At 42.4% G+C, this 10,429-nt stretch overlaps 1 long non-coding RNA gene across 1 annotated transcript; it reads left to right on the top strand.

Annotated features, from left to right (window-relative positions):
• Positions 1 to 3,991: 3,991 nt before the first annotated feature.
• Positions 3,992 to 5,100, top strand: LOC115207128 (uncharacterized). Its single transcript, XR_003880924.1, has 2 exons — positions 3,992 to 4,854; positions 4,975 to 5,100. It is a non-coding gene; the product is annotated as an uncharacterized LOC115207128 (long non-coding RNA).
• The last annotated feature ends 5,329 nt before the right edge of the window (positions 5,101 to 10,429 follow it).

The following is a 10,429-nucleotide window of genomic DNA, read 5'->3' on the forward strand; positions in this document are numbered from 1 at the left end:
GAGGTCAATCACCAGGACCACCATGACCTGGAGTAAAGGTTACCTCTGATCCCTCGCGACACCTCACTCTAGGACCACAAACTAAATTATCCCCACCTCTGCCCCCGACCTTAACCACAGTCCTTATTTTCATATTGTTCTTGTATTCTGTACCTTTTCCCTTGAAGGAAAATTGTTGACTCATGTAAGCTGTAGATATTTTGCATAGTTTTATAGCCAAGTAAAATCACAAATCCTAATTAGGACTTACTGGAGAGTTCTATCATACCTTATCTTTGTTTACCTTTTCATCATGTCTCATAACCATAGAGGTTGGTATAGAGTTCAGTTAGCCTGGCCCCTCCCTCGAACGCAGTTCTCTTTGATCTCCTAAATGGACAGCATGACAGTTATGCTCTGTCATGATGGCTAAAACAATCCCCCTTTCAGACTTCCGTTGCAGGGCAGTGTGAGTAGACTGATAACCTCCCTACTGTCACTAGACCAGGTCCACACCTAAACCAGGGCACACTCCTGTAGGGCCATCCCTGAGTCACACTATGGCAATAACTATGGAAAAAAAGAGTGAATGTAAACAGAGGATCTGCCTGTCACCAGCTGCTCAGCCTGATGGTATATGGTGTTTGTGATGTCACATCCTGCCAGTCTGTGTCCAAGTGTGTCGAAAATTGGAGGGAGAACAGTGTCAGGCCTGAAGTGACTCAGACATAGAGAATTGTACATGGTTTTAAATTACCTTCTTACTGCAGTTACTGTTTTTGTAAGATCACACACAAAATGATCCAAGTAAAGTCAAGGTAATGTTAAAAAAAATGTTTTAAATCTATCTTTCTAAACTTTGAGTATCGTATGTTAAGTTATTACGGTGTGTTATGCAATACGTTATATTAATAGAGAATGGTTACAATCGTCCTGTAAATTACCACACCATTGTAAGTCTAAGGCACTGCATGTCAGTGCTAGAGGCATCACTACAGACCCTGGTTCGATTCCAGGCTGTATCACAACCGGCTGTGATTGGGAGTCCAATAGGGCGGCTCACAATTGGCCCAACGTCGTCCGGGTTAGGGTTTGGCTGGGGTAGGACGTCATTGGAAATAAGAATTTGTTCTCAACTGACTTGCCTAGTTAAATAAAGGTTAAATAAAAAAGTAACCAATATCTCATATAGTGGTCTATGATTGTTGTAATATTCAGCATGGCCAGTAGAGGGCAGCATCCTCTTAAATACAGTGACGTGTGTACAAGAAAGTTACTGCTGCCTTATCCTCCACACAGACATTCGCTGTGGGGAGTTATTGTTGTGTGGGTTCCGCCATCTTGTGACTAAAAGTAGTATGTGCCAGATAGTTTCGAATCATAAGAGCGATAAGGGCCCATATCTCCAATTCTCGGCTTAGTAGTGCTGATCTAGGGTGTCCATAATGTTATTTATTATGATTTAAAAAAGCCATAACTGGTCCTAGATCAGACAGCACTCCTACTCTGAGACGCGTTTCAAATACATAACCCGGATTCTGTTTTTGTTTATTTTGGAGAGGAGAATCCTATTTGGTTGTTTTTGTGAAACTATAATAAATGTAGGCCTATGCCATCTTAAACTTAGAGCACTTGCAGAGTAACTCTTCTTAGAAACAGATAAACACAATTTTCACACAACGCGTTCATACAACTGTGACGTCTTCCTCGAGTACCGTGCATAATGTCTATCCTGCGTTGTACCCTCGTAATCATCTCTCGTTGTCTCGACAACGGAACCTACCGTCAATTATCTAAATTGTCATTTCCTCTCTTTGATAACCTCAAGGCCATTGTGGAACTGTAATTGCAGCATTGACATGGCAACCACAAATAATCCCTCTTCGTTCTAAGTTCCATTTACATAATGTCTCCAGTTGTCGCCCTCGCTCTGTCATCGTGGGCAGAAACCTGTTAAAGACTAATTAAAGGACATTACCAGAATGACCGTAACATCGCTTGAGTGCTTCGATAGTTGGCCTGTGTTAATGGAATCATGACGCTGTGCTTTTGGATGAATAAAATCGGTTAATTTGTGCGCACCATTTTTCACATCTAGAATGGGAAGTGGAATCATATGTTTTGCTGGATCAGACAAGATGAGAGTAGCCTGTAATATGATAGTAATATAACTGTTATGTAGCCAAATAGCATTGTTTTATAGCTGAAACATATAGCATCATTGGCCTAATAAAATGGCAGGGACCAGGGTAACAGTTACAGTGCTCATACATGCTTCTATTTGAAATATAATTCCCATATTGACTTACAGATAAAATAAAACAATAGATAAACATCCTGCCACCCTTCACGCCCAATACAATTGTTCCTGCCCAGCAGGCACTGTAAGTGTTGCTAATACTGGCATGTGGTGAATGGGTGTGGAGAGAAACCTGTATATTTGTTTTGTCTATCTGTCATTACAGTAGCCGACTTAGAACTTAGTTGGTTTGCATTAATGGAAGTAGATTGGACTGACTGTGAAAACAGGGCGGAAAAGAATTAACTCGCATGACAGTAGTTGAGATGGTGTGGACAAACCAAGTGTGTGCAGAGCAACTGTCAAATCAGTTCATCAGCCAATCGTGTGATAGTTTAGATGACTGTGAGAAGAGCTGGCACCCTTTAATGCGATGTTAGTCATGACACCTACTAGTATTTGTACATAAGCAGAAAAGTTGTGAAGTTGTGTTATCTGTCTGTGTTTGGAAGGAAAACACATCTATGTAAACAGCATTATGGTGCTAAACTTTAAGAATTCGATAATTTGAAATTAAGCAAGGGAATGCAATTAAACGGCCTATCGTGCACTGTAACTAATAGACGTGTGTGAATTACACCTCTTAGTACCATGCACGTTATTTCTTTGAAAGGGTGAGGAAAAGTATTGTCATCTGGGTTCAAAATAAAATTCTGGGCAATAGCAATGAATACATGAACTTAGGCTGAAACCTGTCTGAAAGAAGTGCCCTGTCTGCTCTTGCCCATAGGGCACTGAAAGAATACCAGTTTGTCACTGGTATGCTGGCAGTTAGATTGTTTGCACGTCCTTATCTGGTCTATTTGCATTTATGCAGCTCAGCTGTTAAAATGGACTTTGTTTAAGCTTTATTTGCCCTAAGCCATCTTTATTAAATATATGCTGAAAATGCACAGTTTATGACTGACTCGCTTGTAGAGTATGTATGTCATCAGTGTTTCAGTATTGACCAATACTTTGACTAGCTTTTAGTGCACTCAAGGACGATACATAGCCAATTAGCTGCAGAGGTTTTGTTAGTAATCACCAGCACACTGTTACAATCATGCCTAAAAGATCACAAGACAATCTAGGTCTAAGATCCTTCCCAATGTGTTCTCCAGTGTCATACATAATTTTATAAAAAGGCTCAGTGTAGTGTATTTGTAGAAAATCAAAGGTGAGGAATTAAAAATAAATAAAAGGTGTCCCTTTGATAAGAGAGGTCAAGGTGCCCACAGCACTTGTCTGTAGATATAGAACATTTGACCTATCACGGGAAATATTCATCCAAAATCAGTTAAATAAAACATTTCAATTCTAATAGTCTTCTATGGACGAGGGACACATCTCGGAACACACAACCTAAATAACTACTGCTGGTACACCTTTTCAAGTTTGAATGTCACGTGCACAAGTACAGTGAATTGCCTTTCTTGCCAGCACCAAACCCAGCAATGCAGTAATCAATATAATGTGGCACTAAAAATAACATAAGGTAGAACAAAAACACTAAAATAGGAAATAAGAACACAAGAAAGTAAGAAGCTATACAGGGTCAATTCTCTATTCATATAGTGTCCATATTGTCCATACACACCATTATATATACTGTATATTTATATTCTGGTCTCTGACATTGTTCGTTCTGATATTTCTTAATTAAAAAAAAAAACGTGTGTATTGTTTTTTTTTGTTCAACGCTAGGTATTACTGCACTGTTGGAGCTAGAAACACAAGCATTTCGCTGCACCTGCTATACCATCTGCAAATCTGTGTACACAACAAATAAACGTTGATTTCAAGTCTAAGAAATATGTTTACAATGACAGTATCAAAAATTGTGTACAAGGTTTTATGCTAGCGTACTGTAAATGTAAACAATATAATACTATATTATTTGTTACCTAATTTTATATTGTACTGTATAACATCAAATGTCAAGGTTTCTGAATGGAAACACCATGTATGAATTAGAAAAGTTTTCATTATTATTTTCAATTCATGAAATTTACTTATATTAATTCCCTAAACTGACAGTGTTGAGTTGAAGTTAATGAATTACAACATTGCTGGCCACAATAACAACGTGGTATGAGTAAGTGTTGTTTGACGTGTTCAGGAAGTACTGTACAGTCTGCCACGGTTAGGTCACAGGAGCTAGCTCATCCCAAATAAGGAGCCGTCAGCACACATCATAATGATTTTTTCCTATTCATGGTCATCACTATGCTGACGCTGCACTGAATACGTTGATTAACCAGTTGTCATGGCTATTTCCCAATAGACCTTTGCTCCAAATAGAATCTTTCTAGATCCTTGATATCCTTCGTCTGCATGTATGGACTGCCCTCTTCAATTCAAACCACAGGAGACTGAGCTGGCCATTGCAAAATATAGATTTTCTGGTAAAGTTACCATATATTTGTTGATTTTGATGTGTGCTTGGGGTTATTGTCTTGCTGGAAGACCCACTTGCGGCCATGTTTCAGGGGACAGGAGCTGATCTATGCTACTATGCCCATCAATGGGGCGCTGGCAAAGACCTCACCTCGTGCTTGCTTTCCAATGGTCGTCAATGGGGAGAACAGAAATAGGTAGGTTTAGAATGACCCGTTCAAACTTCAACATAGTATATGTTTGTGTGTCAGATATCACCTATCCCGAACTGCCATTGCTAATAGAACATTGACTGTGTGTACTGTATGTGTTCACAGAAACATGTATGGCGCCAGCACATGGGGACTTGCAAGATGATGTGATGAGGTCCAGACGGGCTTGATACTGATGTCTCTGAATGGAGAGAGACCTGGCACTCGGCATAAACATTTTACTAGACAAAACTTTTACTTGTATTGTCTTTTTTATTATGGAATAGAATGGGGAGGAAGATACCCTGTTATTCTGGATCAGGGAATTACTGATAGGGGACACACCACACAGGAAGATATGACCTCTGATATGTTTGCCAAAGTAGCCCCATTACCACCAGACAAAATGCTGATAGGCACATTCTGTATTGGCTGGGAAAGACAATGAAAGGTGAAAAGTGCACATTGTTATATTAGCAGAACACCGCTTCTATGGTATTATGTAAAGCAGGTGTCAAACTTATTCCATGGAGGGCCAAGTGTCTGCAGGTTTTCGCTCCACCCTTGTACTTGATTGAGGAACTCCCCTCACCTGGTTGTGAAAGTCTTAATTGAAAGGAAAAAACTAAAACCCGCAGACACTGCCCTCCGTGGAATGAGTTTGACACCCCTGATGTAAAAGGTTGTTTATTTTACATGGACCTGTTACTATGTTTGAAAGTTATCAAAACACTTAGTTTAGAATATCTACATAAATTCAGCAATTGCATTCTTCTCATATTACTCTGTAAGCTACTGACCTATTCAAAGCCTCTTCTGGCATCTCACCGTACATCTGCCTGTAGTTAGTTATTGAATTCAACCTGCAGGAGGTTAGTTTGTGACTGAGTGGGGGAAAACACCTGCGGGCAAGGTTCCGACAGATGGGTGTGTCTTGGTGGTACCAAGGACACACCCATGAAACACCCACATCAAACCACACCCCCAATCCAACTCATGTTTGGCTTCTGTCATGGCCAGGGATGTTGCTGTAAAATGTATTCTGATCAATTCTAAATAAATACTCGGCGGTAGAATGACAAACTAAATACATATGTAGGCAAAAGCAGCCTCTAGGTAGGTAAATGGAGGTTTCTTCTTTGTCTTCTCTCTCTGGTGGTGGCGCGAATGATGAATAACTGTAGGCGTGTGTGCAGAGGTCGGAGGCTTGACCACTTTGAGCGGGCCAAATCCAATGTAATAAGAACAGCCGCAGACATAAAAATATTCCAGAGGTTGCTAGAATGGCTGTCCTCAAAACAGTTTATGGACTTAGGGCACATGTGCGATGCACTTTAACCCTACTGTCAGAGTGCTACAGAAACAAACTGATACACCACATAAACCTTATCACACCAGCAAGATCTAAGATCCAAATTCACTGCGTGTGGGCCTCCCGAGTGTCCCAGGCTGTGTCACAGTTGGCCGTGACCAGGAGAGCCATGAGGCGGCGCAAAATTGGCCCAGCGTCGTCCAGGTTAGGAGAGGGTTTGGCCGGCCGGGATTTCCTTTTCCCATCGCGCTCTAGCGACTCCTTGGGGTGGGCCGGGCGCCTGCAAGCTGACTTTGGTCGCCAGCTGTACGGTGTTTCCTCCGACACATTGGTGCGTCTGACTTCCGGGTTAAGCGAGCAGTGTATCAAGAAGCAGTGCGGCTTGGCAGGGTCGTGTTTCGGAGGACGCATGGCTCTCTCACGAGTCCATAGGGGAGTTGCAGTGATGGGACAAGACTGTAACTACCAATTGGATATCAAAAATTGGGGAGAAGAAAGGGTAAAAGTACAACAACAAAAATATAAGAAAATAAAATCACTGCGTGTTTGCCTTGATGTTCACTCCACGGACCCATAGCCTCGGAAAGTAGGTTGGGGGTGCTATGTCATCACTGTAGATGGCTATATCAGTCTGCTAATACAGGAATATTGAAAGCCCAGTGCACAACTTTTGTGGGGGAAAAAAAAGATTAAAATATATATATATATTTTTTCAGGGGGTACTGCAGCACCCTCAGCGCCCCTACTTCCCACGGCTATGCATGGACCCCTCTTGCCAGTGGAACCCAGAACAGTACAGTATGTGACCACTTGGTTAGGGTGCTGTCCTTTCAGTGCCGCAATTCGAAGGGCGCTCAAATCGCTTAAAATAACCCTCATCAAGATCTGTGTCTGTTGCCTACTCCTAATATTCTACTCATCACTTATTATTATTAGAAATATACTGCTCAAAAAAATAAAGGGAACACTTAAACAACACATCCTAGGTCTGAATGAAATAAATAATCTTATTAAATACTTTTTTCTTTACATAGTTGAATGTGCTGACAACAAAATCCCACAAAAATAATCAATGGAAATCCAATTTATCAACCCATGGAGGTCTGGATTTGGAGTCGCACTCAAAATTAAAGTGGAAAACCACACTACAGGCTGATCCAACTTTGATGTAATGTCCTTAAAACAAGTCAAAATGAGGCTCAGTAGTTTGTGTGGCCTCCACGTGCCTGTATGACCTCCCTACAACGCCTGGGCATGCTCCTGATGAGGTGGAGGATGGTCTCCTGAGGGATCTCCTCCCAGACCTGGACTAAAGCATCCGCCAACTCCTGGACAGTCTGTGGTGCAACGTGGCGTTGGTGGATGGAGCGAGACATGATGTCCCAGATGTGCTCAATTGGATTCAGGTCTGGGGAACGGACGGGCCAGTCCATAGCATCAATGCCTTCCTCTTTCAGGAACTGCTGACACACTCCAGCCACATGAGGTCTAGCATTGTCTTGCATTAGGACGAACCCAGGGCCAACCGCACCAGCATATGGTCTCACAAGGGGTCTGAGGATCTCATCTCGGTACCTAATGGCAGTCAGGCTACCTCTGGCGAGCACATGGAGGGCTGTGCGGCCCCCCAAAGAAATGCCACCCCACACCATGACTGACCCACCACCAAACCGGTCATGCTGGAGGATGTTGCAGGCAGCAGAACGTTCTCTACGGCGTCTCCAGACTCTGTCACGTCTGTCACGTGCTCAGTGTGAACCTGCTTTCATCTGTGAAGAGCACAGGGCGCCAGTGGCGAATTTGCCAATCTTGGTGTTCTCTGGCAAATGCCAAACGTCCTGCACGGTGTTGGGCTGTAAGCACAACCCCCACCTGTGGACGTCGGGCCCTCATACCACCTTCATGGAGTCTGTTTCTGACCGTTTGAGCAGACACATGCACATTTGTGGCCTGCTGGAGGTCATTTTGCAGGGCTCTGGCAGTGCTTCTCCTGCTCCTCCTTGCACAAAGGCGGAGGTAGCGGTCCTGCTGCTGGGTTGTTGCTCTCCTACGGCCTCCTCCACGTCTCCTGATGTACTGGCATGTCTCCTGGTAGCGCCTCCATGCTCTGGACACTACGCTGACAGACACAGAAAACCTTCTTGCCACAGCTCGCATTGATGTGCCATCCTGGATGAGCTGCACTACCTGAGCCACTTGTGTGGGTTGTAGACTCCGTCTCATGCTACCACTAGAGTGAAAGCACCGCCAGCCTTCAAAAGTGACCAAAACATCAGCCAGGAAGCATAGGAACTGAGAAGTGGTCTGTGGTCACCACCTGCTGAACCACTCCTTTATTGGGGGTGTCTTGCTAATTGCCTATAATTTCCACCTGTTGTCTATTCCATTTGCACAACAGCATGTGAAATGTATTGTCAATCAGTGTTGCTTCCTAAGTGGACAGTTTGATTTCACAGAAGTGTGATTGACTTGGAGTTACATTGTGTTGTTTAAGTGTTCCCTTTATTTTTTTGAGCAGTGTATATTCACTTCTCACAATGGTGCTCATTTAGTAATTTATTTTATTTAACCTTTATTTAACTAGGCACGTCAGTTAAGAACAAATTCTTATTTACAACGACGGCCTAGGAACAGAACTGCCTTGTTCAGGTTTTTACCTTGTCAGTTTGGGGATTCGATCTAGCAACCTTCCGGTTACTGGCCCAATGCTCTAACTACTAAGCTACCTGCTGCCCCAGATAGGCCTACTATATTACAATATATTATATTCAGTTGTGTTATGTTAAATACTTATTAATCATTATGTGATCTTGTGAGACATTGATTCAGCTTTGATCTAACTTTACCCTCTTAGGCCTCACTCCCCCCTATCTGAGATATCTACTGCAGCCCTCATCCTCCACAAACAACACCTGTTCTGCCAGTCACACGCTGTTAAATGTCCCCAAAGCACACACATCCTGGGTCGCTCCTCTTTTCAGTTCGCTGCAGCTAGCGACTGGAACGAGCTGCAACAAACATTCAAACTGGACAGTTTTATCTCCATCTCTTCAAAGACTCAATCATGGACACTCTTATTGACAGTTGTGGCTGCTTTATGTGATGTATTGTTGTCTCTACCTTCTTGCCCTTTGTGCTGTTGTCTGTGCCCCACAATGTTTGTACCATGTTTTGTGCTGCTACCATGCTGTGTTGCTACCATGTTATTGTCATGTTGTGTTGCTACCATGCTGTGTTGTCATGTGTTGATGCCTTGCTATGTTGTCATCTTAGGTCTCTCTGTGTGTAGTGCTGTCTCTTGCTGTGATGTGTGTTTTGTCCTATATTTATATTGTATTTATTTTTAGTCCCCACAGGAGGCCTTTTGCCTTTTGGTAGGCCGTCATTGTAAATAAGAGTTTGTTCTTAACTGACTTGCAAAGTTAAATAAAAAAGATTATGTTACACCAAAAACACCTCAGTCATTTCTTGTCTGAAGCTGAATAGTCACGTTTTTCCTCATGTGGCCAAAACTCAACAGCGCACACCTCTATGCAGGAAAAATGCTTTGACAATAGGCCTACAAGAAAGGCTTATAGTTCAACACGATCTGCTTTAATTTGCTGATAAAACAGTAATTCAAGAAGATCTAAATGCATATTCCCATGAAACTGATTGAGATCAAATGATTGGCATGCAGTTTGGACATTTTCACCGGTAAAACGATTGACAGTGATGATGGCCTATTTTGAAATGAGGTACAGTGGGACGAAAAGGTATGTGAACCCTTTAGAATGACCTGGATTTCTGCATAAATTGGTCATAAAATGTTATCTTATCTTCATCTAAGTCACAACAATAGACAAACACAGTCAGCTTAAACTAATAACACACAAACAATGACTTTTCATGTCTTTATTGAACACACGGTGTAAACATTCACAGTGCAGGTTGGGAAAAGTATGTGAACCCTTGGATTTAATAACAGGTTGACCTTCCTTTGGCAGCAATAACCTCAACCAAATGTTTTCTGTAGTTGCGGATCAGACCTGCACAACGGTCAGGAGGAATTTTGGACCATTCCTCTTTACAAAACTGTTTGTTCCACAATATTCTTGGGATGTCTGGTGTGAACCGCTCTCTTGAGATCATGCCACAGCATCTCAATCGGGTTGAGGTTACTTTTGTAACCCTTTCCAGCTTTATGGAAGACGACAATTCTTATGGGGCAGGGCAGCTCAAACCAAAACCTCCAATCTCATTGATTTGACTCCTGACTCCAATTAGCTT

Source organism: Salmo trutta, chromosome 14, assembly GCF_901001165.1.
Source record: "Salmo trutta chromosome 14, fSalTru1.1, whole genome shotgun sequence".
Taxonomy (NCBI): Eukaryota; Metazoa; Chordata; class Actinopteri; order Salmoniformes; family Salmonidae; genus Salmo; species Salmo trutta.